General features: G+C 39.8%; 1 protein-coding gene across 1 annotated transcript in view; it reads left to right on the top strand.

The window, feature by feature from the left end:
* The window catches only part of LRRC7 (leucine rich repeat containing 7), a gene marked incomplete at its 3' end in the record, with an annotated part of 1,171,300 nt that overhangs the window by 344,649 nt on the left and 799,315 nt on the right, over positions 1-27,336 (top strand). Inside the window, exons 7-8 of the mRNA XM_079777586.1 lie at positions 13,118-13,362; positions 13,670-13,752. The remainder of the gene's footprint in view (positions 1-13,117; positions 13,363-13,669; positions 13,753-27,336) is intronic.

Raw genomic sequence — 27,336 nt, 5'->3', positions numbered from 1 at the left:
CTGCAGGCATGGTCCCCCCCAACTTCCCTCCTCTGCAGGCCTGGTACCCCCAACTGCCCTCCCCTGCTGGCCATCTTGTGGCAGCCATCTTGTGACCACAAGGGGGTGGCCATCTTGTGCAAGGGTGTGGCGGTCAATTTGCATATTACTTCTTTATTATATAGGATAATGTAGTGATTGTCAAAATTATCAAAATAGTTAACATTATCTTTTACAATCAGTTTCAATTAGGCTATATTTTTAGTTCCCCACAACATTAAGATTTTTTGAGAATGTAATTTTTAATGCTATATAGGAATAGTCTGTAATTTTTAAAATTTTTATTACAAGACTATTGGAACTATAGGTTGGTTTCAGTTCTTGACTACATATAATGATGTGATGGAAATACTTATCAGCATTTTTTTTCATTTCTATAGTGTAAATTATGAAAAGTAGAAAAGTAGGTCAAAAGGTATGAATATTTTTTAAGACTTCTGGAAAAGTTTTATCTTTTTGCACTACCATCAACAATATATTAGAGTTTCTGTCCTAACACACTTTTAAAACTAAGTATTATTTTTAAATTTGATAATTTATGAGTAAAATATGGTATTTAATTGTATTTAGGGATTTCTTTAATTCCTGTTAGATTTGAAATCCTATATAATAAAAGGGTAATATGCAGAACAACTGAACAACCAATCAAAGTGTAATATGCTAATGATATGCTAAGGCTGCTCAACCGCTTGTTATGACATGCACTGACTACCAGGGGGCAGATGCTCCAACCTGTAGGTTAGCTTGCTGTTGGGGTCCAGCTGATTGGGACTGAGCCAGATGGACTGGACATGCCCTGGGGCCCTCCCATGTCCCTCCCCAGCCTGATCGTGCACTGGTGGGGTCCCTCAGCCTGGCCTGTGCCCTCTCGCAATCCAGGACCCCTTAGGGGATGTCAGAGAGCCAGTTTCAGCACAATCCCATAGGGCACTCTCCTTGGGAGGGCGCCAGACACAGGACTCAGGGAGCCTCTCCCGATCGGGACTGATTGGGCACAAGCCATCAGCAGGCACAGTGGGGCTGGGATGAGCGGGAGCGGCAGGTAGAAGCTGCAGGTGGCATTGGACTGCAGGTTTCGGCCCGATCCCTGAAGGCCACCCAAAGGAACCCCACCCGTGCACGAATTCGTGCACCAGGCCTCTAGTATATTTATATGGTTATTGGCTTTCTATAAAGAAAAGAATACTTTTATATTTCTCAGAGTGAGGCAAAGTTCACCAAAACAATAATACCTTTGAGTAGGTACTTTTCCAAGGTATATATATTCAATTAATTTATCCTCCCCATGTTAACAATGGACACAGGAGGACAGAAAGTAATTTGTCCATGGTCACACAGTGGTTAAGTGGTAGAGCCAGCATATGATCCCAGGAAATCAGTTCTAGAGTTTCACCTTTAACAATTGTATTTTATAATTATGCTAGCCTATATCAATATTTTATTTTCAAGATGATATACTACTTCTCACAGGGATAGAAAACATTTTGATCAGAAAATAATGTTCATGCATGTCATGGGATGAGGCTTTTGTGTGTTAATACATTGATTCACACTGTATCAAGATAAGAATATCTACATTAAACATACTATATATATATATATGACAGAAGCTAGTTTATTTTCCCACCTGAATCATCTTATAATGGAGTTATTCTATTGGAGAGAAATATCTAATTTTGTGCTTCCAGGGCAAATAGCTGAGACTTTACTATTTAGGCCAGCCATTCTCAAACACTCATTTTAATTCAGCTGCATAAAAACAAACTGGGTGATTAAAAAACTTGGTACATCTACACAATGGAATACTACGATGTGGTAAAAAAAGAAGGAATTCTTACAATTTGCAACAGCATGGATGGAACTAGAGAGCATTATGCTAAGTGAAATAAGCCAGTCAGAGAAAGATACATATCACACGATCTCACTCATTTGTGGAATATAATGAACAACATAAACTGATGAACAAAAATAGATCCAGAGACAGAGAAGCATCGATCAGACCATCAAACCTCAGAGGAAAGGTAGGGGAGGGTGGGGGTAAGGGGGAGAGATCAACCAAAGGACTTGTATGCATGCATATAAGCCTAGACAATGGACACAGACACCAGGGAGGTGAGGGCATGAGTGGGGGGAGGTGGAGGGAATAATGGGGGGATAAGGACACATATGTAATACCTTAATCAATAAAGAAAAAGAAAAGTAAAACAACAAAACAAACTGGATATACATTTAAATCATATTTAAGTGAGAATTAGGTTCTAAAGACAACTTTAAAAGGCAAAAAATCATATTATCAAAATTACTTTAATTTTTTAATTGCCCATGAATTAGAGTATACATGGTGTGTGTGTACCTTATACATTAATTTTTATGCATGTTAAAGTTTTAAGCTCAATAACAAAGGAATGGTAAAGAAGGAGAGTTGATAAGAAGATGACTGGGCATTCAAACCTTTCTGTATTTAAGATAACTATCAATCCATATTACTGAATGCAGACTGAGTTCAAATATTGGTCTGGTCCAATCAATCTTCCTTCCCTCCGGAACTCCAATTACTTGTCTGCTAGTTCTTATTAACATGGCTCCTGTTTCTTTTATGCTATTTGGAATTTTTTTTAAATATATTTTTTATTGATTTCAGAGAGGAAGAGGGAGAGAGAGAGATAGAAACATTCATGATGAAAGAGAATCATGGATTGGCTGCAAGTTTCCCACTGGGGATGGAGCCCACAACCTGGGCATGTGCCCTTGACCAGAATCAAACCTGGGACCTTTCAGTTCGAAGGCCAATGCTCTATCCACTGAGCCAAACTGGCTAGGGCTCTTTGGAAATGTTTTAATTCTCTTGTCTCTCAATGCTTTAGTCTAGATATATCCTTCTGAACTACCTTCTAGTTTACTAATTTTTCCTTTATCTTTTCTTTTAAGGTAGTCAATCAAGTTTTTAATTTGTCATTATATTATTTAGTACTGAGATTTCTGTTTGATCTTTTACATAATTCTTTCTAGTCTTCTCCTTAAATTCTCCCCATTGTATTTTAATCATTTGAGCATACTTATCATGTTTATTTTAATGACTAGGTTTGGAAATTTAATTGTTCGTATTTCTGCTTGGCCTGTTTGTTTTCCCCCACCCTTAGCTTTTTTATTTTTCCTTAAATATTTTCTCTTTGCATGTTTGGTTATTTTTTTACTGAGTGCCAGACATTAAGTATAAAAATAATTTGAAACTACGTATGTTTTCTTTCTCTAAAAAGGATTTAATTTTGTTTCTAGCATGCATCTAGGCCACAGACAATAGCAACACCAGATTGCCTTAATATAATGAAGACCTGAGATAATTTGAAACTGAGAATTAGTTCTTCTCAGGGTGGTCTCCTATATTTAACCCTTTGGAGTCACAGTTAGAAAGCCTTCGTACGTACCAGGGTTTTTCCTGCTTGGTGAGTCCTGATGTCCAGTTTTGGTTCTTTCAGCCTAAACCTGCTGAAAATGGATTACCTTCTCAAATCTCCATTAGTACTTTTAGAATTAGTAAATTCCTTAACAGGGAAAACAGTGCTAATTATCAAGTATATCTTTTTTGGCTTTCTTTCCTCTCCTGCATTCTGCCCTCCTACCTCCCAACTTTATTGTTGATAACTTTTCAATGTCTTCAGACTTTTTATAGACTGATTTCCCCAACTTTTATAGTTGTTATCAATAGGAAAATATGTCTGAAATAATCCAGTCTACCTTTGCTGGATTTGGAACTCAATTTTTAGTTTATATATTTACTCTGATGAATGGAGGTTTGGAAGAAGTAAAAAATAGGGAATAAGGTATAAACGAAGAAAATAACACCATAGTGTGAAGGAATAGGAAAAAGATCATGGGGATTTAAAATGAGGTCACAATGGTAAGGGTAGAGAAGACCTGAAGGATCTTAGGAAAATGTAGGAAATAACCTTGGCATCCCAAGTGAAAGCCTGAGGTGTTTTTAGAGCTCCTGTTCCTTTTTGGGTTTGAACTATTGATTGTTTGGGTGTGGCCCTAGAGTATATTGACACTAGATTTTCTCTTTAGATGACACTGGATGGTGGTGCTAGTAACAGATAGGAGATACAGGAGGAGGATTAATACTGGATAGGAGTTGGGAAAAAATAACATCAGCTTTGGACACACTGCATTTGGGGTGCATTAAACACACACACACATACTGATAAGCAGAATTCTAAAGATGATTGCCCCTCCCAGATTCTTGTCCCTTGATTCCATCAAACACTAATTAATATACTGATGTGAAGCAATTTTGCAGATATAATTGAGATTACTAATCTGATGACATTAAGGCATGTTTAACCTGGATGATCCAAGTGGGCCCAATATAATCACATGGCCCCTTAAAAGAAGAGGAAGGCCGAAGATCAAGTCAAAGAGATGCAGCAGAAAGGAGCACTAGAGAGATTCCACGTGTAAGAAGAGGTTCTGGTACCATTGCTGGCTTTGAGATGTAGGTGCCCATGTGCAAGGATTGGAGTAAACTTTCTAGGAGCTAAGGGAAGCCCCCATTGATAGCTAGGTTCAATCCTGGAGCCACAAGGAACTGGATTCTGCCAAAAATATGAAGGAAATTGGAAGTGGAATCCTTTGTCCCCTATCCCCCAGATAGGAGCACAGCCTACCAACCTCTTGATTTCAGTTTTGTGAGACCCAGAACAGAAGAAGCAGATGAACCATGTGGTGCCCAAAATTCTAACCCACAGAAACTGTGAGATAATAAATAGCTATTGTTTTGCCCAGCCGGATGTAGCTCAGTGGTTGAGCAATCAACCCAGGAACCAAGAGGTCACCGGTTCAATTCCCAATCAGGGCATATGCCCAGGTTGTGGGCTCAATCCCCAATGAGGGTTGTGCAGGAGGCAGCCAATCAATGATTCTCTCTCATCATTGATGTTTCTATCTCTCTCTCCCTTCCTCTCTGAAATCAATAAAAAAATATATTAAAAAATAGCTATTGTAAGTTTGCAACAACTTTTATAATAGCGATAGAAAACATATATGCTATACAAACATACATATACACCAAGCATCTTACACTCAGGATATAAATACAAAAGTAGGATGTAGTTACATAGAATGAGAGAAGTAGTTTATAATATATACTTGGAGAATAATGATGTTTAAAGGGTAGATTGCACAAGAGCATTCCAAAGAAGTAGAAAATCATGTGTTATGGAAGCCAAGAACAGAGAAAAATTCAAGGATGAAGGCATGGACAGCAACACAGCAGCGTGAAATGCCATAGAAGGGAAAAATTGTTGACAAGTAATATTACTACACTATACCCTTTTCCACTATGTCATTTTGTGAATTATTGTGCTTTTGCTCCTTCTTGTAATATCACCCTATTCGGTCATGGTGTGAATTTACACTGTGAATTGTGTCACATACGATCTTTCCCACTCTTCAAGATTGCTAAGAATCTTAGAACCAAAAATGAAGTCCACCTCTAGGAAGTAGAAAGATTGTATGTCGGTTAGGGTCCTCCAAGAAGCCAAAATTAAATTAGCGAAGCAAGAGATTTATTGGGATCAATGCCTGTAAAGATAATGGGGAGGGGAGAAGGCATAGATAAGAAGATTCTTTGTACCATAATGTAGGTCTGAGCCCTGCGAAAGGAGAGAGGAAAGGAAGAATTGGGTAGTAAGAAGCTCAGGCTGCAATGCAGTTCTGAGAACATCTCAGCCCAGAAAGGGGAGGAACAAGGCAAAGATTACTTATCAGAAGAGTCTCAAGTTGGCAGAAATTGTGTAACTATTGTAAACCTCTGAAGCTCGGTCCTTAGATTTGAGCAACTCAAGTTGACTGTGGGCTGTAGGGGAACCAATGATGTGGTTAGCTGGAAGCTATCGGCCAAATGTGCTCCACACAGCAGGTTTCTTAAAGGGATATCTGAGCAGCACAAACCCAGGGCCATCTCAAACTATATAGCATGCATTTACTGCATAAAAATTAGCAAATAATTCTTTTTTAATCCTTTCATTTTTTCTTACCTTGTTGTTTTGTTGACATATACTTTTATAAGGCTGTTTCAAAATATTACTGAAATAAAGCAGATTAACATCTATTTTAACTGGTAGACTAAAGTAAAAAGTAAGATTCTAAAAATGTTGCAATATATTAGAAATAGAGTAGATATTGTTCTGCTTTATTGGATAGGTCACCAATACCCTTAAACTTTCTATCCATGTATTATATTTTCAGATTCCATTTTACCTGCATACTTCACATAATTTCAGGCACGGAGGAATGCCCAAATGTATTTCCTTCTCTCTCCATCTATTGCCTGATGCCTGAAATTACACAATCAAATGAATGATATAGTTTCTTGCGTTTGTGTTTTCTCTTCCTGCTCCCTGTGGTGCCCTCCAATCCTTCCTTCTCTACTTGTTTCTTTCAAGGATCAATTCAGACACAATTGTCTTCAGCAACCACCCCCGCATACCCTCTCTCTGCTTCTGTAATACTTCCTATGTAAACCCCTCACCCACTGTACTCTTGTGATTGTTCGAGCTCCTTGAGCAGAGACCTTGGGTTTTATCACTACATTCCCTATAATTAGCACTTGCATAGAACACAATAGGCACTCAGGAAAGGTTTGCTAAATGAAAAGCTTATATTCCACTAAAATGTATGAACTACAGGGTTATATATCACTTCTATTTTATTATTTTCACTTGCAGGTGATTAAAAGACAGAAGTAAGTTTTGATTGGGGTGGCTAATGATAGTGGGAACTGCTAGTGAAGAAGGTTTAAAAGCAGGGTCATAGAAAGTGCTCAAAATTGAGACTGAGTTCTTATTCAAAAGCAACTAACAATTTTCACAAAACTGGCCCTGGAATAGGTTTATTTTAATATCAATATGTTACCTAAACATATAAGTGGCGTGGTTCGGTAAACTGATTTTTTTTAGCCATTAGCAAAGGTAAATGACATTCATACACCTGCTTGAGAGAAACATTTTTTTTCCTTTTCCTTACTTTGCTACAGATGTGTCCTCAAGAATGGCATGTTAGTTAAATCCAGGAGCAAATAAATCAATACCAAGCACAAAGTGGCATTTAAAGGCTCATCTCTTTGCCAGTTTTTCTTTTAGACCTGGCTTGATTTCTTTCAGCAGCAGACTCTCTGGGACTCTACTGATTTGCATGGTTGTCTTAGTCATTTCTCTTCTGGGATATTCACTGACCTTTTAAGAATATTCCCACCTCCTCTTATTTCCATGGCCTCTGTCTCCAGGACTCTGTGCAGGTTGAATGAGAACTAGGCTCGAGGAATGATGTATCTTTGTCTAATGAAATACTTCACTTGAACAGTCATTAACATAATTATCATGTTCTAAACATTAATGATGGGAACTATGACATGCTTGAGATTTTCTAAATATGGCTATTCTGAGTGATAATTGTGGATATACATTTTGCTTTTTTCCTTATTATTAACTTAAGATACTTAACTATTGAAAACTTACCATAAAGGAAAAACAGAACAGTGTTCATTAAGCTTTGTGGATGTCACCCTCTCTACTTGAAATCATCCAATGGTTTTGCACCGCAAATAGAATCAACTTTAAAGGTCATGGCCTGCCAGGCCTTATGTGATCTGGATATAGTCTGTCTTTATGACTTCTTCTGATAGCAATCCTCCCTGGTTCCCTGGCCCTAATAGGCTTTCTTTTAATACTCAGACATGTCTAGGCCCATCCTGCCTTAAGAACTTTTCATCATCCATGTTTTCCCTGGTCTTCATGTACCTGCTTCCTTTTCATTTGATCTTAGCTCAAATGTCTGATGTGGCTCAGTGGTTCAGTGTCATTGACCCATGAACCAGGCGGTTACTGGTTCAATACCCAGGCAGGACACAGGCCCAGGTTGTGGGCTTGATTCCCAGTAGGGGAAGTGCAAGAGGCAGCCTATTGATGATGTTTTTCATCTATGTTTCTATTTTTCTATCCCTCTCCCTCTACTCTCTCTAAAATCAATTTAAAAAAATTATTAAAAAAGGACCTTCTCTGACCATCATAGATAAAGTAGGCCCCTCTCCACCCTGCATATATTCCATTACTTTATTTTATTTACTCTAAAGCACTCTGAAATTACCTTAGTCTGTTGATTACACGTGGGCATGGGCTTCACCTGTTATGTCACAAAGAACACTGGGCTGCAAAGTTCAGTAGGCTTATATAGAATTCTCTCACCTTCAGGTGCAATTCTTTCATTGGGCTGACTTGGTTCAAAGGACCACACGTGAACCAAATATTAAGGCCAGGAGGGAAAGAATACTTATTATTCAGGCTAAGATTACATGCCACTGCATGTAAGAGTAGGACAAGCCCAGATAGTGATACCAAGAATTTGAACAAGGGTGATTTTTCAGGTTAAAAAGATAAATGGAGACTAGATAAATGGAGCAGCAGCTTTCCAATATAAGAAATAGAAATTGATATTGTCAGCCCAGTAGGCATGGCTCAGTGGTTGAGCATTGACCTATGAACCAGGAGGTCATGGTTTGATTCCTGGTCAGAGCAGAGGCCTGGGTTGCTGGCTCGATCCCCAGTATGGGGCATGATATGGTCATTTTAAATGGTTGCGAGGTATTTTTCAGTATGGATGTATCCTAATTTAGTCAACCAATCCCTCTGGATGGATATTTTATGTTGTTTGCAAAACTGATGTTGTGATGAACATTATTGAACATGTATTAGATATCAGGATAATTCTTAAAAGTAAAATTGTTTGGTTCTAGTGTATACATTAAATGTTTGATTTAGGAAACTTATTAAATGAAAACACGTTTCTTTGTGAAAACTGATTCCCCTTTTTAAGTCCTGTCCAATAGAAGTACAATGTGAGCCACATGTATAATTATAAATTTTCTAATAGCCCTATTAAACAAGCAAAGAGAAATGAGTGAAATTAATTTTAAAAATTAAAAATTAATGAGCCCAATATATCAACATAGTATCATTTCAACATTTAATAAAAAATGTTGAATACTCATGAGATATTTTACACTTTTTCTCATGCTAAAGTCTTTGACACCTGGTGTGCATTTTACACTTACAACACATCTCAATTAAAACTAATGCTCAGTAGCCCCTAAAATTAGTGACTACCTTGTTGACAGCACAGCTCTAGAGTCAGCTAGTTTCAGTAGGCACATAAAATGTTTTACATACCCAGGTGCTCTTAGAGATTAGTTTCTGGATGATTGTTCAAAGCTGGCTCTATGTTGAACCTAGTACATGCACACATTAATCAAAAGATGTTACTCTAAGTGATGGGTTGCCAATACGTAGTGGAGAGGATTTGATAACATCTGAAACCAATTGCCAAGACAAGGGTATAGTCACCAGGAGGAGGCTTGATAGAAAAGCTGAGGGCTAAAGGGATAAAAAGTTTGATAGTGAGTGTGGTGAGAAAGGGTAAGAATCTGGAGAAACTTAGCTCAAGTTGCCCAAAGGAGAAGAATGCTGAATCTGGTGGGCTAAGATTATCTGCTTACCACCAGAATGATTAACTCCACTGTGATCATAGAGATTTCATTAGACTTTGGGAGACTGAATAAAATAAGCCTTTAGATTATGCAAATCATGTGACTTTGATTTCAGAAAAATGTTTAATATCTATTAAATGTTTACTGTGTTCTTTACCCACTTGTCTCATCCATAACTCAAAAACTAGATACTATTGTTGCATCCATTTTGCAGATGAAAAACTGAGATACAAAGGAATTTTTTTCATAGCTAGCAACTGGTAGAGATGGAATTTAAACCTCTGACTTATTACTCCAATGCCCATGTTCATGAGCTCCATTCTATTTTATTCTCACTACTATAGGCCCAGTGCACAGATTTGTGCAGCGGTGGGGTCCCTCAGCCTGGCCTGCGCCCTCTTGCAATTGGGGACCCCTCTGGGGATGTTGGACTGCAGGTTCCAGCCCGATCCCAGCAGGGGCTGAAATCGGCACTCCGACATCCCCAAGGGATGTTAGCAGTGCACGAAGCAGCAGGTGGCCGAAGAGGAGCCCAAGCTGGGGCTAGGCATTATGCTGCTCCCACTCATCCTGGCCCCACTGCTCCTGCTGCAGCAGCTGCACTTGCCAGCCCAGCCTTGAGCCTGGCTTCTGGCTGAGCAGCGCTCCTGCTGTGGGAGTGCACTGACCACCAGGGGGCATCTCCTGCATTAAGCATCTGCCCCCTGGTTGTCAGTGCACATCATAGCTACCAGTCAACTGGTCCAGCGGTCGGTCATGGTCGACTGGTAGTGCAGGCTTTTATATATATATAGATATTATATATGCTTATACAATGGCCCTTTGGCTAGCAATCTAAAAATTCCTTATACACACTAACACAGCAAGTAGGTGCCCTGAAATCTTAGACATAAATATTCTGTCACCAAAGTTACATTCCCTTTCAGAAATTAATATTTAGGAATTCATCTTACATGTTAATGTCTTATAAAACAGCCATCTCAATCCAGAGACCCTGATCAACTCTGGGTATGCTGGGTATGCACTGCTCCCCCAACCCCCACCTGGAAAAAAGTTATCTAAAAGTTTGATAGTGAGTGCGGTGAGAAAGGGTACAAAGACCAAATTCTGAATCCTGGTGATCTTGTCAGATCCTAGCTGAATAGCCAGCCTCCCCTCTCTCTTTATGGCCTTTCCATCTCATCTTTCAGACAATTCTATATAGTTGTTTAGGAAAAAATTGCTCTGGGATAAATTTTAAAAAGTTTCTGTCATCTTAATGTGACAGATAGAAAAGTAGCACAGGACAAGAACAATAATCATTTAATTGTTCTCAATTGCTTTGGGAGATGACACTAAACCTCAAAGAACTGCCTGGGGGAGTATGTGATAAAAATGTTGGTGTCAGAATGTGCATTATCTGATTTCTATTCCCAAATCTAGTTGGAGACACAATATTCAGACCAAAAAAAAAAAAAAGTCAATAACCTGAGAATGCAGAGGTTTTGTTTTGTTTTTGCTGTTAGTGACTTTGAGGCTTCCTAAGTAAACAGATTTGACCTTGAGAAACTCACATCTTTCTCACTGGTCAAATCACCAATATTCAAAAACATGCCTAGGTACTTATTAATTGTCCACTTATATAATTGCAATGCTTGTCTTTGTAGCAGAAATATTAAATCAATTAAACAGTGGGGCCATTAGACCATTAAGGGGGTCCTAATGCCTTAACAACCCAGTTGCCTCAAGGTTAAGGTGTCAAAATGTAACGCCAGCCAATCACAAACAGCCAAGGTTTTCCCAAATAAAGCAACTGCTTAAATTATAGCCAGTCAAATCATTTCCTTGTACTGCTTCGGTCTTTTCTGTAAGTCTTGCCCCTACCTCCTGTTGTTGAAGTGCTCCTAACCCCTTCCAATTTAGGAATGCTTGGTTTGAATTGATTTTTTGCTTAAATAAACTCTTAAAATTTTGAATATGCCTCAGTTTATCTTTTAATAGAAGCAGAGGGTCCTTGAAATTATCTCATGAAGCACTTACGGAAGGGGCACTTAAAAATCTTCAGCAAATATGTTCATGTATCTGTCTGCTTGTGATATGAGATTTGGGTCAATGGAAAGAAGTAAACAAGTATTCTTTGTACTCATAAGCCAGGAAAGGAACGCTGTCAGGCACAGTGTTTACAAACAACCCATACAATGATAACCAAATTCAAAGACAGTTTATGGTAGGTAAACACAAGTTTGAACAAAGAAGGTCTTAGAATTTAAAAGTTTAAATTGCAGAGAAAAGGGGCTCTTTTTTTTCCAATGGAATGTTTTGTTGAAATATATTTACCAAAAGTTAAAAAAAACAATTAAAAATTAAATTAAATGGTTCAATAGACTTTTACAATATCTCAGAGGTGGTGCTCAGGGATAGCATATTTTAAACTTCCTCAACCTGCTTTGGAGTCCTATTGGCATGTAGGTGCGGTAAAACTGCCTGAGGCTGGGGCTGTATTCCTCTGGCCTGTCACTGAATCCTCAGGGTGTGGCACTGGCAAGGCATTATGCAAATGCTGATTAATAAATGAGCGACTTGCTCAGAAGTTTCTTTCATTAATGGCAGTTTGGCTGCACAGTTGGCATTAAGCAAGTCAATGTAAGAAACATCCAAACCTGTAAGAATTTTTGAGTATTTGAGCAGAACTGACACCAATTATCGGGAAGCAAAATCTCAATGGATTGAGAAATGCTCTGGAGAATGGCAGTTTTGTACCTTATTTTATACATGAGAATCAAAGGAGGAAATTTAAGGAAGATTATGGATACTTCATCAGTGGTAGATTAGGAAGGTGGGAGAAAGCAAAGCAGGGAGATCTCTGAGATTGAATAAAGAGTAAAATGGAGAAACACATACTTCTTATGTTTGCGGGTACAGGATAGTAAACAATGAACATTTGTAGAACATAGGGATGGTATGGGAGGTGGGGTGGGAATGAGATAACAATGAGGAGCTCTGTGGTCTCCTGCTGTGGTGGGAGATTGTACCTTGAGGGGTTTGCAAAAAAGGGGTTATTCTGACATTCCAAAGATATGTTATTATAGATGCAAAAAGACAATAGACAGGCTCAGTTAAGGTAAAGATTGACCTCTGTCAAGGAAGATACTGGCAGAGGATATGACTACCTACCATGACTCACTTTTAGTTAGGAAGTTCTAATTTCAGATCATCTTATGTGGTCGCTTGAGGTCTCTGAGTTTGTGACACCTGCCAGGTTGGCTTCCCCTGAGCCTATCAGGTTTAGTACGTGGCCCCTCTTTCCCCCGAGTATAAGCTGGTAGATCTCTTGGTAGGCTGCCCTAGGGGAAATTTAGGAATGGTCAAAGCAGATGACCTTAATGTGATTTTTAATCTTGAGAGACTATGATTTTAAGACCTTTCAAAGACTTGCATTCTGATGGGCATGATGGAGCCAAATGCCTAGTGCCTTAATCCCAGAAGCACGACCCCTCTGATAGAATTTGAGGATCTATTGATGAAGATAAACTTTTACAAGAACTGCTCTTACCCTTTCAGATGCAAGCTGGAATGCCATTTTTTTTCCTGACACATTTAAAATCAGAACCTTCAAACAATGTTGGAAAAGAATGTTTCATCATTTGAGACTCAGAAATGACCTCAACAAAATGTTGGCGGACTTCTCTCAAGGCCTGGAAGCTCCCTGGGAACCATTTGAGTCTGGGGGAGGCACTTCAGGGACCTGAACTTAATTGGCTCTCTTTTTGGCTCCTCTGAGACCTTCACTGCCTCACCATATGGAGGTAATGACACTTGCCACCTTGCATTCATTAGTATAATAGCTTTAATGATTTGGTTTGCTCCTATAAAAAGTGCTATATAAATGCAAATGACACCAAGACTGATAATTAACGGTCTTTACCTACAAACCACTCATTCCCAATGTCCATATATCAGAGAATGAGAAATGTAGAATATTACTTAAGAAAACTGTCCTCTCTTTGTGCTAAATATGGTGACAGTCATTTGTAAAAGCTGTGCCTTTCTTTGGTTCTGTAGCCTGAGTATTTTTGCTGACTGTGGGAGATACTGATATAATTCATCTTTCAGAAGTGTTAATGCTGCTGTGGCAAGATGCTGCATTACATATGGAGGGAAGGTGGAGGACAGGGGAGCATGGAGTCTATTTCCAGGTGGGTGAAAATGCAAAGTCCCCAAACCCTAAATGTATTTAATAGGGAGAGATTTATCATGATTTGTACACTGCCAGCAGAGCACACAAATAGCTTTGCGAGATGAGAAAAGAGCCAACAGCAGAGCTGGAACATTTCAGGATAATGGTGTAGCTCATCCCCATACACCTTGTCTTCTCTGCCCTGTCCAGATATTAGATACCGCCTAATGATGGCATTGGTGATCTCCATGAAGCCAACATTCTGGTTAAATAGCAAAAGCTTCAAGTCTCTTGATTTAAATCTGGAAGAAAGAGGTATATATATATATATATATTTTGCTTGAAATATACTTCATTTCCCCCACTAAGTTCATCTGACCATTCTGCTGTTACAATATAAAAATCAAAATAAGCTAAAAAGAAGGATAAAAGTGGCGAGGCTTTCTTTCATTTCTTTAGCAGGTTGACTCCATTTTTTAAAAAAGGATATATTTCATGAGGTTTTAGTTTTTACTGTGAGCTGGAGCAGTCTCTGTTTTTTCTATTAACTGATATATTCCTTTAATAACCCTGATAATGATGTACATGTGGCAAAACCCTCTCCTCAGCATAGTACTTAAATAGCACATGAATTATGAATAAGGAATCTTTACCATTAGCTTAGGCCCCTTAACTTCCTTGGTTTGCCGGGAACTGTTATTTTCACATTCTTTGGGGATTTCTCTTTGACTTCTTACAGTGTCACAACTTGCTCTGATCTTCAATGCTTGCCTTTGCTTCGTAGTCCATTAGTTTTACAACTTGGCTCTTTCATCTGTTTCTTCATCCAAGATCAGGTTTTTCAGTTGTTTATAGATAAATTACTTTTACTGCTTATTGGGGGGTTTCATAATGCCAGTTGAAGTGAAACATTCAGAAAAGAAGAGACTCATGTACTTAGTTGTTTAAGACATTTAAATTTCACCCCAGAGAGTTAATTCTCCAATTTAAGGTGAGAAGGTTTATATAGTTAGAGAGGCTGATAAATTTATGAACTGATTTTTAAAATCTCATGTAATTTGCCTTTTAAAAAGAAGGCAAACATTAGTAATCTGGCTTCAAAATAGAGTGCACATAATGAGAGAATTAGTCCTGAACATTTTTTTTTGGGGGGGGGGGCGCGGGGGGGGGAGTATTTTTCCATTCAAACAGGAAAGTGGGTGTGGAAAATAGGAGAAATTGATCCTGTAGCCAGCTAATGGTAGATCTTTACAGTAGTAATATTTTAAAACATTCAACCCCAATTACAGGATTAGAGTCATTTGAATTTTCAAAATTTGAAATTTCATTTTTGTTTCCTTCTCTTGTCTCATTACTTCTCTTTTTCATCCTGGTGCTATTGGTGGGGTGCTTTCCATGTCCCCACCTGTTGCAGGTAGAAGTGATGGGAACAATGGGAATGAGAATTTCAGAGGCCCCACGGGAGGATGTGGTATCATGGAAAGCTTGATTTCTGTGGAATTAAACCCCTGAGTTTCCAAGGTCCCATCTACCTTCATCTGGCCATGGAAAAAGTTCCATTTTGTCTTCAGCAGGGCTAAGAGCAAATCCATTGCCCAGAGTCTGCGCTCCGTATTTGCATAGTCCAGTCAGCATCTGGCTAGGTCAGCTTGTGTTCCCAGCTGCAGTTCATTACTTGTAGGGTCCACATGGTTGTGGACCATGTGGCTTCTAGGGCCACATGGCTATGGAGGGAACATGGGTGAGTGCAAGGAAGCAGGACCAAAGCCAGAGGAGCAAGAGAGAGACGATTTCTTTGTCTGCAGATTACATAATCCCAAATTTTCGCAGGTTTGCATTGGCTCCATCACTCCAGCCAGTGATCTCAGGTTAGAGTGACAGACAAGCACCTTTCCTACATCACCCCAACTTGATGGTGCATGCACCCATCTTCCACTTTGTTGAACCTCTTCAGCCCCAGTAATTTGCAGGGAATGGACTGTTGGTTCCCTGAAGACTGTGAAGTGTAGCTTCCTAGTGAAGCTGACACTTACAATGTCCAGACTCCCCTTTGCTCTCTTTCCATCATTACTATTAGCTAGCTAATTACAACAGTAACAACTGCACTTAGGAAAATCTCTTGTCTGGTCTAGAGTCTTTCTTTTCTTATGTCATTTTCTGGTAAACTCTCCTGTGCTTCACTCTGGAAGCATCAGAGGTTGATTACAGCAGCACTTTAGTGGAATCTAACATCTATTGGTCTAAAGCAAGGGCTCCAGACCTGGACTCTGTGCCTTCACTGATTGTTGTACTGGGCACATTCTTTAACCTTTCTGTGCCTGTTGTCTCAAATTTGAACAAAAGTTAATGATATTTTACCCTATTGAGTTATTGAAGAGATTAAAGAAGAGAATGCACAGCAAGGTACTTAACAGTGCTTTTCACCTTGTAAACACTCAGCACATGTCATTAGGATCACCTCACCTTTCATCATTAGGATAAGAATTTCTTTAGGGGAGTTACACAAGTTTTTGAATGCAGGGACCTTGGCTTTTGTTATCTTTACCAGTTGTTAGTGCTATAATCTACATAACAAAACTACTCAGAAAGGCCCTCCACTAATAGAAGCAACACCCTATCTAGCAACATACTAGTACTTGTTAGGAGCCATCAGAATCCCAAGGATTAACTGGACTTTCTGAGTACAAGAGTGCTAGCTCTCATTTTTGCTTCTATTAAAGGTGTCACATAATGTCCAAAGTACCTCTTATATTTATGTGAAAAGGACTAAAGAGAACCTGAGATCGTCTTCAAATTTAAGTGATATATGAGTCAATAAAATGTTTTTTGGTATGAAAATTCAGCATTAAATAACAAGGACATATAACATTGGAATTGTGATAGTATCTACATCTCTCATCAGTAGAGGAGGAGGTTAGTACAGGTAATAAGAGGGCCGTTTTAAGCTCACACTATGAAAAGGACTTTAAAGAATCTTGTGTTTGCTGCACTCTCTCCTGTTTGCAGCAGAAAGCAAGGGGGTTGATTCACAAGGCTATGGACCTGAAAGCATGGATTATCCCAAGGGAACAGACTTCAGCATTAAACACAGAGAGAGAACCCAAACACGGGATGTTAACACATGCAGGAAGTCTACATTTGGCAGAGGGCTTAGGGGGAAGCAAATTTTATTTGCAACACTGATAATAAATATGTTGTTGAAAATGCACATTAAGTGTGAGAATAAGGAAAAGCTGGACATTTGTAAATTTTAAGAAGGGAATTTTAAGTAAACAGAAGAGCAAGTATGAAACAAGGCCCACTTAGAATAAGTGGTTTAGTTGTTCAGAATATACTGTGGGGCTGAGGTTTTCAAAGCATCCTATATAATAAAGAGGTAATATGCAAATTGACCGTCATGACCTTGCACAAGATGACCACCCCCATGTGGTCACAAGATGGCCGCCACAAGATGGCCGGCAGGGGAGGGCAGTTGTGGGCAATCAGGCCAGCAGGGGAGGGCAGTTTGGAGTGACCAGCTGGCAGGGGAGGGCCATTGGGGATGACCAGGCCTGAAGGGGAGGGCAGTTGGGAGGGACCAGGCCTGCAGAGGAGGGCAGTTGGGGGCAACCAGGCTGGTAGGGGAAGGCAGTTAGGGGCGACCAGGCCGGCAGGGGAGGGCTGTTAGGGATGACCAGGCCTGCAGGGGAGGGCAGTTAGGGGTAAAGTTAGGGGTTACCAGGCCAGCAGGGGAGGGCAGTTGGGGGCAATTGGGCCATCAGGGGAGCAGTTAAGCATCTATCAGGCTGGCAGGGGAGTGGTTAGGGGGTGATTAGGCTGGCAGGCAAAAGTGGTTAGGGGCAATCAGGCAGGCAGGCAGGCGAGCGTTGGGAGCCAGCAGATAGGGATCGGCCCTAAACTGGCAGTCGGACATCCCCCAAGGGGTCCCAGGTTGGAGAGGGTGCAGGCTGGGCTGAGGGACAACCCCCCCCATGCAGAATTTTGTGCACCGGGCTTCTAGTTTTTATATATAAGGTAACTTTTAGATTGTTGTGGTTACTGGCTCTCCCCATCCCTTTAAGTGAAAAGTAACCTGCGGCTTTCCTTTGCTGAATATTGCATGAGGGACTTTGGTCCCTATGTAACTGAGCACAGATTCAGCTGCCTACCTCCACAAAAACCAAACTTGTTAGACAGGTGCTGGTGGAAAAGGATAGTAGCTTATTCAAATACCAGCCACATGAGAAGGTGGGAGACTCTCATCCCAATCTCCCCATGTCAATACAGGCAGAGGTTTTTATAAGAGTGAGAGGGGAAAACAGAACAAAGAAATCAAGGGGAGTGGGTTGAAAAGTTCTCAACGTGCAGACCAGGAGAGTCTATTCGGTTTAGGACCTTGAAACTGGTCAAGTGATGGTCTGGTGTGCATCCTCCTGGTTTTCATTTGAAGGTCAGCAAATCTCCTGGAGCTGGGATGCCCAAATGTCAGAGTCTGTCTCTTTTGAAGTTAGTTTCTAGGATTTTTATACAAACATGCCATTTATCTGCAAGCTAGATATTGTTATAGTCAGCATTTACAGAAACAATGTCAAAAGAATGGTGGGGTGGGCTACAATTCCCCACTGTTACATCTATAGTGTAAAACTCTAACAAAAACATGAATTAAACTTGCTGGAGGGATTTAAATTCAGCCTTGCTAAGTGTGGTGTAGCATAATACCGAAAAGATGGGATTTAAGTTTAGGCAGTGTAGGATCAAATTCCAACACTGTGACTTGCTAACTGGGTGATCTTGGGCAAGTTAATTAATGTCTCTGAGCCTAAAATATTTTACATAATGTGGAGATAATTTGATCTTTCTCACAAGATAGTTGTGGGAATTAAATAAAATTACGTGTAGAAAGCATTTAGTACAGTGCCTGCTTTTTAGTTGGTGTTTGGTAAGGGTCAGTGATGACATTGATGCTGACAAGAGCAATGACTAAAAATGGCTTAGGAAGGAGATCTTAGGAAGGAAGTTTTTAGTATCAGAAAATGGACTTAACAGACCCACATTCAGGTAAGTAAACACACCTCAGTCCCTAGATTGTAGGTGGGAAAGAGGAGAACATCACAGTGTCACAAGAGAGAATGTGCTGGGATGGTGGACCTTCTCACGTACTGGTACTCAGCTGAGTAAGGAAACATAATCAACTTTCTCCCCCTGGACTGTGGACCAAGCTCACCTGAGCATGCTTTGCTCTCATCAGTTGGTCAGCCAATGTCTGAAGATCAAAGATAAATTCAGTCAACTCTGACAAATTTGATTCTGGAACTTTAGAAAAAAGTGGGGTAAACCCAGTAGCAGAGAAATGATTTTATTAGATTGTCAATGATAGGAAAAGCATGCATACTTAGACTTTTTTGGGGGGAGTGTAAGAGAAAGGTGTTCCTCTTGCAGTGGTGTTCCACAGCTCACTGGGGCTAGCCAGGTCTTATACTATCAAACCTCGGTTCTCGAATGTCTCCCATTTCAAGCACTTCGGTTTTCAACCAAGTTGTTCACAGAAAAAATGTCTCAGTTTTGGAACAAAATTTCAGTTCTCCACCTGATAACCCTTTCTTGCTGATACATCATGCAGAGGTATCAGCAAGACAAAATGTGTCTCTCAGGACGCAAACAAAGGAGAGAATGGGAGTCAGTTGGCTGCTAAACCTCACCTTTGTTTATATCTCAGGAAATGCTGCTGTGAATATTTTTGGTGTTTTGTTTTTGTTTTGTTTTGTTTTTTGCATTTGTTGCTGGTGAAATGGATGATTAGTACAATTTTAAAACATAAAGAGGCCATCAAGAGTGCTAATGTTGCTAAGGGTGTGAAAGAAACAATGACCACAATCAATTGAAGAGGTATAAAAACTGTGTTGTTGTGGATAAACAAAAAGCAGTTAGCCAATGACAGCATTTCTGAGGCAATTATATGTGTAAAAGCAAAGTTGCTGTTTGCTGACACCCCTGGAACAAATGCTGAAAGTGATTCTTTAAGGCTATAGGGGGCAGTTCAATAAATTTAAGCAAAGAAGTATTTGTTTATAGATTAAACATGTACAATATATAAGAAAGCATATTAAACATGTACTATACATAAGAAAGGTTAAAACGGAGAATCATTTGGGGGTCTGGAATGGATTAATTCATTATTTATAATAGGAAAAAAATGATTCAGTTTTAAACAAATCGATTCTCAAACAAATCGATTCATCCTTCCAGAATGAATAATGTTCAAGAACCGAGGTTCTACTTACTGGAAAGGATGTGCAAATGGTGTCTGAGGACCATACCTGCTGCTCTTTGTTCTAGATTTCCCCATACTGCCCTTTGGGGCATGCTACCCATGTAAACGCTATGCAAGGCCCTCTTTTCTCTAAAGTGTTTATTAAAACCATTTTGGAAATAGTGAAGATTTTTATCTATGAGACTGCCAACCACATCCATAAAATATTTTCCTGCCGATCCTCTCAAGCTCCAATGCAAGACTTCCTGCTATTCCTTCTTGCCATTTTATGTTGGTTCATGGCACAAACTTTCAAAACTGCCAGCTGAGTTGTCATTGTAGTACAACTGATTCCTTGGTAGATGTATAGTATATGGGGTGTCTTTGTCCTCTTGGCTTCCCACTGGTTATCCTATATAATAAAAGCCTAATATGCAAATCAACCAGAACAATGGTGGAACAACTGGTCACTATGATGCACATTGACCACCAGGGAGCAGATGCTCAATGCAGGAGCTGCCCCCAGCCCACAGGCCTCAGGCCAGCCAAGGTGGGTGTGAGCGGGGGGGCCCCCCAATCACCCCACTGGTCGCCCCACAGACCAGCCCTGATCTCCTGCCAGGCCTAGGGACCCTACCCATGCATGAATTTCATGCACTGGGCCTCTAGTCAGATTATAAGTAATAAGAAAAGAAAAGAGTGAAACAATCAGAGCAACACAGAGGTCTCTAATGATATTAGAGATTGCATTCCCTTTAAGAGAGCACATGTTATTTTAGAATGATTGGATTATCCAAACATGTCATGGTATCATGCTGGGCAAGTCAACTGAACTATAGACTGGGTCTTTCGAAGGCTTTCTTCCTGATCCCAGAGTTCATTTCACTTTTGTTGTAGGAAATCTATGCCCTGAGCAATTAGATGTCTGAAACAATTTTTAATCTCAGAGGATGGCTTTTTTGTTGTTGTTGAATTGCTCCCCAATGTGAGGAAAAACACAATTTTCCTTAACTCAAAAAAAAATAAAATAAAGTACTTCATGCTAGTCTACTACTTTACAGGAAAGAGATAGTTTCCACTGGCTCCGAGAAAACTCCAGCAATTTTGTTTTCTCTTTTTTAAAAAATAAAAGAAAAATGGGCATATTGAGACATCTTTAGAATGCATACAGGACACTTAGATTTGGCTTGTAGTCTGTAGATACTCGACCTATCAAAAGATTCAGAAATAAGTCTTTATCAATCAACCAATTTTCCTGTTTTGTAAACTTCTCTGAACCCATTATTGTGTGATAAAGTTAGCATGCAGATGTAACCTCTAACAAGGAAAGCTCAGACGAACCATAGCAAATTGTATTGAAATAGCTGGAGGCCTAGATCACCACAGAGAAAATGTAGAGTGTGTTACTCATATGGCCAAAGTAGATTATTTAAGACAAAAATCATTAGGCTTGAAAAGCATTCTGCTCAGCTGTTAAATTTGATCTATCCTTCCTTCCCTTCAAATATTCTCATCTTGTCCTACCCAGCCCCGGTGCACCAGGCTTAGGGGCTCCAGTCACAGTTTGTGGCTAATACACTTCTCCTGGGTTGCTAGCAGGTAAGGCTGTTCATGCAGAAGTTGCTGATGACAGTGGAAAGCACTGTGCTTTGTTACAGGCAGACCGAGAAGGCTCTGGTGTGTTCAGCTATCTCAGGCTGATGTGCTGGTCTGATTAGTCTTAGTGGCAGAAGTGTCCAGCTGAGCCCTCTGATCAGTCTCACCAACAGTGCTAAGACCTAATATCTGGAATTGTCGTAACTTCTACCTGTGACTGAAAGTTGCCCAGAGCTGCTTGGCAAATGGGCTCCAACAGATTGCTTTGGGTGGGAGAGTAGGGAGCCAGCATGTGGATTTTTTCAGAATAGCAGCTCTAGCTGAGGAGAGAGAAGGGCAAGACATAGATAAAGTAAACTTGTAGGAAGTACTTCCCGTAAGAAGAGACTTCCTTGGGTCTCCTGGCTCCTCGGGGATCATATTCCTGTGCAGAACCATCTGCTATGTTAATGCTTCTGCCCTGTGTCACTCAGGTAAAGGAATGCCATTTGCCAAATGCTGAACTGTGTACCAGGCACGACATACGTAAATGTAAAGTTAATTCTGTCAAATATTAGTATATCTTTTCTGTCTTATAGATGAAGAAAATGAGGATCCTAGATATGAGTTTGCCCAGCTCACACAGGTATTGCATATGGATTAGGATTCAAATCCATATAATATATCCCACTCCTGTGTTTTTAACTGCAATACACAGCTGCCTCATTTCTTCTCTGCTCTTTGCATTCTCTTTCCTACCCTAAAAAGTCTCTTTTTTTGTGTGTGAAGGTAATATCAGGATTCTGCCTGAAGCATCTTCACTGGAGGAGTTGTCTGGACTGGTGGGTCATCAGAACAATTAATACCACTGGGACTGGTATTAATCACTTGGCCACTGGATGCCAACCCAAAGGGGGCAATGCTGGGTGGACCACTGCAGAAACAGGCTTTAAAAAAGTAACTTTTGTCAAACAAATAACATCAACGATGTGTCACTCACTGAGTTCAAATTACACCCATGCGTGTCAAGTCTAGTGAAAAACAAAGGCATAGAGATTTATTTATTTCTATCTCAGCTGGACACACTGCTGGATCTGCATTAGGTCCAGGCACACACTGGCTTTTCTGATATAGTATTATATACTGCAATAGAGCTTAAATTACTGACATTTAATAAAAGTAATTATTCCCAGTCTCATAGGTCTTTGGCCAAGACATCGATGCTACTTATTCCCATTATGCTAATCTCTAACAAGAAATACAGAAATCTTCTGATTCTAGACCAAGTCCACAGGGAAAGGGGCCAAATGAGAGGAGCAAGAAAGGAGAGCTGAAGATGTTACTCGAACTGCGAGGAGACAGATTTGTGAAGTCTGTCTCCAGCCGGAATCCTCAGCCTATGGTCCCTTCTCCCTCCAGTCCTGCCACTCTGAGGTTGCAGAGGGACAGATCCTATTCCTAGGAAAGCAGGACTTCAGGCTATTTAATTTAACAATCAACTCTCGTTGCTTTTACAATTAAATGTAAATGAAATATACAGCACTCAATCCAGAGCTTGGCATATGAAAGACTAAGTAAGTAATACTAGGGTAGAAATTATTGACTGCCTGCTTAATATCCACTTCTCCGTCCTTGCTGGCAAAGCCCCAACTGAGGTGAATGACAATATGCCTAGAAAGATGCTCAATTTCCAGCCTCATTGAATCGGAGGTAGCCACACAGTGCAGTTCTGGTCAATTTGCTGTAGCTGGGGGTCTCCAGAAATGTCTGGGAAGGGGTTCCCTATTCAAAAGAAACACATCTTCCTGACATTACCCCTTCATCATGTCTTCTTCCTTAAATACAGATCTAATTTTAGGAGTCAAAGCCACCATTTGTGACAGAAGCAATGAGCAAGGGGAAATTTCAAGAGAATTGTGGAAATGCCAGCCCAAACACCATCAGCCTACTTAACCAATACTAGCAGGCACCAATAACCAGGTTTCTTTTTATGTGAGGAAAATACACCATATTATTTATTTTTATTGTTTTTATATTGACTTTGCAAGATGATCTTGTTATTTACAGTTGAAAATATTTCTCACAGAGTTCTCTAGTGTACACACACACACACAGACATATATGTGTGTGTGTGTGTGTGTGTGTGTGTGTGTGTGTGTGTATATATATATATATATATATATATATATATATATATAATTTTTAACTTAAATCCAGATATTATTTTATTTAATCTTTGTAAAAACTCAGAAAGGTGGGTATTATCATTCTCAGTATTTTTTTTTTCAGTTGAGACTTAAAATAAATTTGGGCTTAATATTAAAAATAACATTTTAATATTAAAGATAATAGTAACAGTAATAATAATATAAACAATGTAAATAATGAATTGAAATTAAATAATACAATGTTAACTTAATAATAGCTGCCAGTTTTTGAGTGCTTATTATGTGCCACTTGCATTATGTTTGTTTAATCCTTGCAACTCTCCACAGGAGGTATTATCACCTTCATTGTACAGATGAGGAAACTGAGGCATAGAAAGGTTAAGTAAATTGCCCAAAGTCACAGAATTCAGAATCAGATTCAGATCCTTCTGACCACCAAAATTACATGTCTAATTATCTCACTAACCCTTTCTGCAGTCCTGAATGCTTTCTCTCCTCCAGGTCTTTGCACAGGCTGTTTCCTGTGGCTAGAACAGTTTTCTCTCCACTCCCTTTTCTTGGCTAAATCTCATTTATGTTTGACATCTCAGCTTAAATATATCTTCTTGGAAGTCTTCCCTGATACTCCCTCCCCTTTGTGTGATTTCATCTTCTCTTGTGTTTACTCCTATCATAACACTTAGTCCACTCTTTTGCATGTTCTATTTATTTATCTTGCTAACCCATCAGAGCGTCGTCTTCCCAAATGCTAGCTCTATGCCTTGTTCCCCACCATTCTCCTAGGATTTAGCTTAGAGTAGATTTCAATGAAAGGTGTCAGAACTGACTGACTCTTTGTTTTAGTTGGATGCTTGAGGGGTCTGATGGTGCCTGGGAGGAACAAAAACAGTTTTGGGGGAAGTGGGAATGACGGGCTCAATTCTAGAGCACCCAACAGGTCTTGCATGCAGGCCCATTCATGCAGTGCCTGGGAAATTATGCTCACTGTTTTAGCATTTACTGCAGTTAGCTGTAGGAGGGCTATCTAGTCCAAGGTCAAAATAAATGAAGGAAAAAAAATGCTCTGAAAAAGTGGTCGTGTGTGTCTGTGGAAGGCAAACCTAGACATGTGGTGGGAGTTAAAGGAATGCAGCATTACAAAAAAGAATCCCTCCCACGGATGTCTAAAAATGATGTTCCTAGCAGCTTTAGGTATCACAGTTGTGCAGGCAGAAAAGTATTTGATTAACTCTCTGGCATTATCTCCAAGGTGTGGGTGTCTTGGAAATCTGCATGCACAATATTCCTTTCAGATAAGCAGTTGGGCATTGTTCTACATATATTACATCACTGCTCTTCAGCGCTCTGTACATGGCTGAAGTCATGCACTTTAAAAATCGTCCCTCCCAAGGTTAAGATAGCTGTGTTGTGGTCATTTTGTGCCTGGCATTTAGGAGCAAGATAATGAGATTCAAAGATGACTTGAAATAGAATTTCTGAATATACCAGAATGGGCAACATACCTCTCCCCCACTCCCTGGATCCTCTTCATTCTTTATACACTGCTTTCTCCTAAAAGTGTTCAGATGGCGCTTTCTCATCTGCATTTTTTCCTTCTGTATTTAGGTTTATGGTGAATCAGACTTGGTTCATTTCGATGGCAGAGTTAGTCATAGTGTGATATTGAAGTCTGCAGGGGCCACAACAGAAGAATCTCCAGAAATAATGGGATGAGAATGTGGTTTGTACAGCATCATCCCTACCCTGCCCCTTCTTCACCCTTGAGTCAGAAACACTCTCTAACTGAGTGATTCTCATGGTTAGGGAAGAGAGCTTTCCTCCCCAAGTTTAAGAAGCAACCCAGGCAAAAAGAGACCTGCATTCCCAAATGTGACTAGGCACTCCTGTGACCTTAGAAGAGTCCATTGATTTATTAATAATTTAGTTTCTCTATCTGATTTGGTACTAATGATAATTGATATTTCTAGGTCACAGGAAGACCTAACAGGTTTATTTCTTTGTTAAATTGACTTTGTCAATCAACTAGTAGTGGATGCCAGAAGGAATTTGTTGATAATGACTCTTAATATGCCAGAAGGAATTTGTTGATAATGACTACTAAGCATTGCTTAGTAGATAATTATGTTCTAATCCAGGGGCTGGCAATTTTTATTTTTCAGTATGGGGCCAAATAGTAAACATTTTAGGCTTTGCAAGCCATATTGCTACCATTGTAACTAGCTAGCTATTAATAATAGGAAGAAAGCAAAGGGAAGGCCAGACATTATAAGCATGGTCATCTGGGAAGCTTCACCGGGAAGCTGCAACTTTACACTCCCCAGGGAACCACTGGTCCATTCCCTACAGACCAACAAAAGGGAAGATGGGCATGTGTGCAGTTATGTCAGGTGATTTAGGGAAGGTTCTCATCTGTCAGTTTAACCTGGGAACAAAGATCATTGGCTAGGAGGGTGGACCCCAATCTAAGCCTGTAAAAATTTGGGAATACATAATCCCCAGACAAAGAATTATCTCTCTCTTGTTCCTCTTTGCTTGCTCATGCACTTGCTTGCTCCATGACTTGTGCTAACCTGCCATGTGGCCCTAGAAGTTGCATGGCCCATGGCCATGTGAATCCTGCATGCAATGAACTGTAGCTGGGAACACAAGCTAAGCTAGCCAGATGCTGGGCTGGACTGTGCTTAATGTGGAGTGAAGACTCGGAGCAGTGGCTTTGATCTTAACCCTGCTGAGGACAAAATGGGACATTGTCCATGGTGGGACAGAGGGAAATTCAGCCTTAGAGGGGAATTCCCTTAATAAAGCTTTCCATGATGCCTCATCCTGCCACAGGAGCCTCAGGAAATTCTTGTTCATTGGCACTCCAAGAAGCCCACTTCCACCAGCAATAGGTGGGGACACAGAGGGACCCCACTGATAACGATATGATTTATATTGCCATGAATCAACTCTGCCATTGAACCCCCAAAGCTGCCAAGACAATACATAAACACATGGGTATGGCTATGTTCCAATAAAAATCTATTTATATAAACAGGTGGCAGGATCTGGTCCACTACAGGGTCATAGTCTGCTGACACTGCCATCTGCAGTGTCTTCAGTGGACAGAGGGAAATTGCTAACACAGATGCCAGACATTTCCCATCCCTGATATAGAACATGCAAACCTTTTCACTTTTACAGTCTCATTGGTCCCTCTCAACCAACACATGAAGCAGCTAAGCTGCAGCTGCACTTAGGATACTAGTGCCTCCTGTTTGAGAGCACAAACTTTGGAAAAAGCAGTGTTGGAATCTAACTCTGTATTTATAACCTAAATGAACTGGCAGACTATTATCCTCTTAGTGCCTCAGCCACCTAATTTATTAATAGAGCACAATAATAGTATCTATGTCTGGTATAAAGGGCCCTTCAATAGATGTTTTTGATAAATACAATTATTATTATTATCTTTAGTATCTATGAACTGGGGCTAACTTCATGGCAATTATGTGTATTAAATGCAATAGCTTATGTAAAGCTTATAGCATAATGCTTATTATATGTAGTGATTAATAAATTGTTAGCTAGTATTTAAATTCCATTTTATTAATAAAATAAAGCAAGTTTAAAATGATTAAGTAGTTTGGAA

Source organism: Cnephaeus nilssonii (assembly GCF_951640355.1).
Source record: "Cnephaeus nilssonii genome assembly, chromosome: 7".
NCBI lineage: Eukaryota > Metazoa > Chordata > Mammalia > Chiroptera > Vespertilionidae > Cnephaeus > Cnephaeus nilssonii.
Note: the sequence above shows the minus strand (reverse complement) of the source record. Positions and strands in the feature narration are given on the sequence as shown.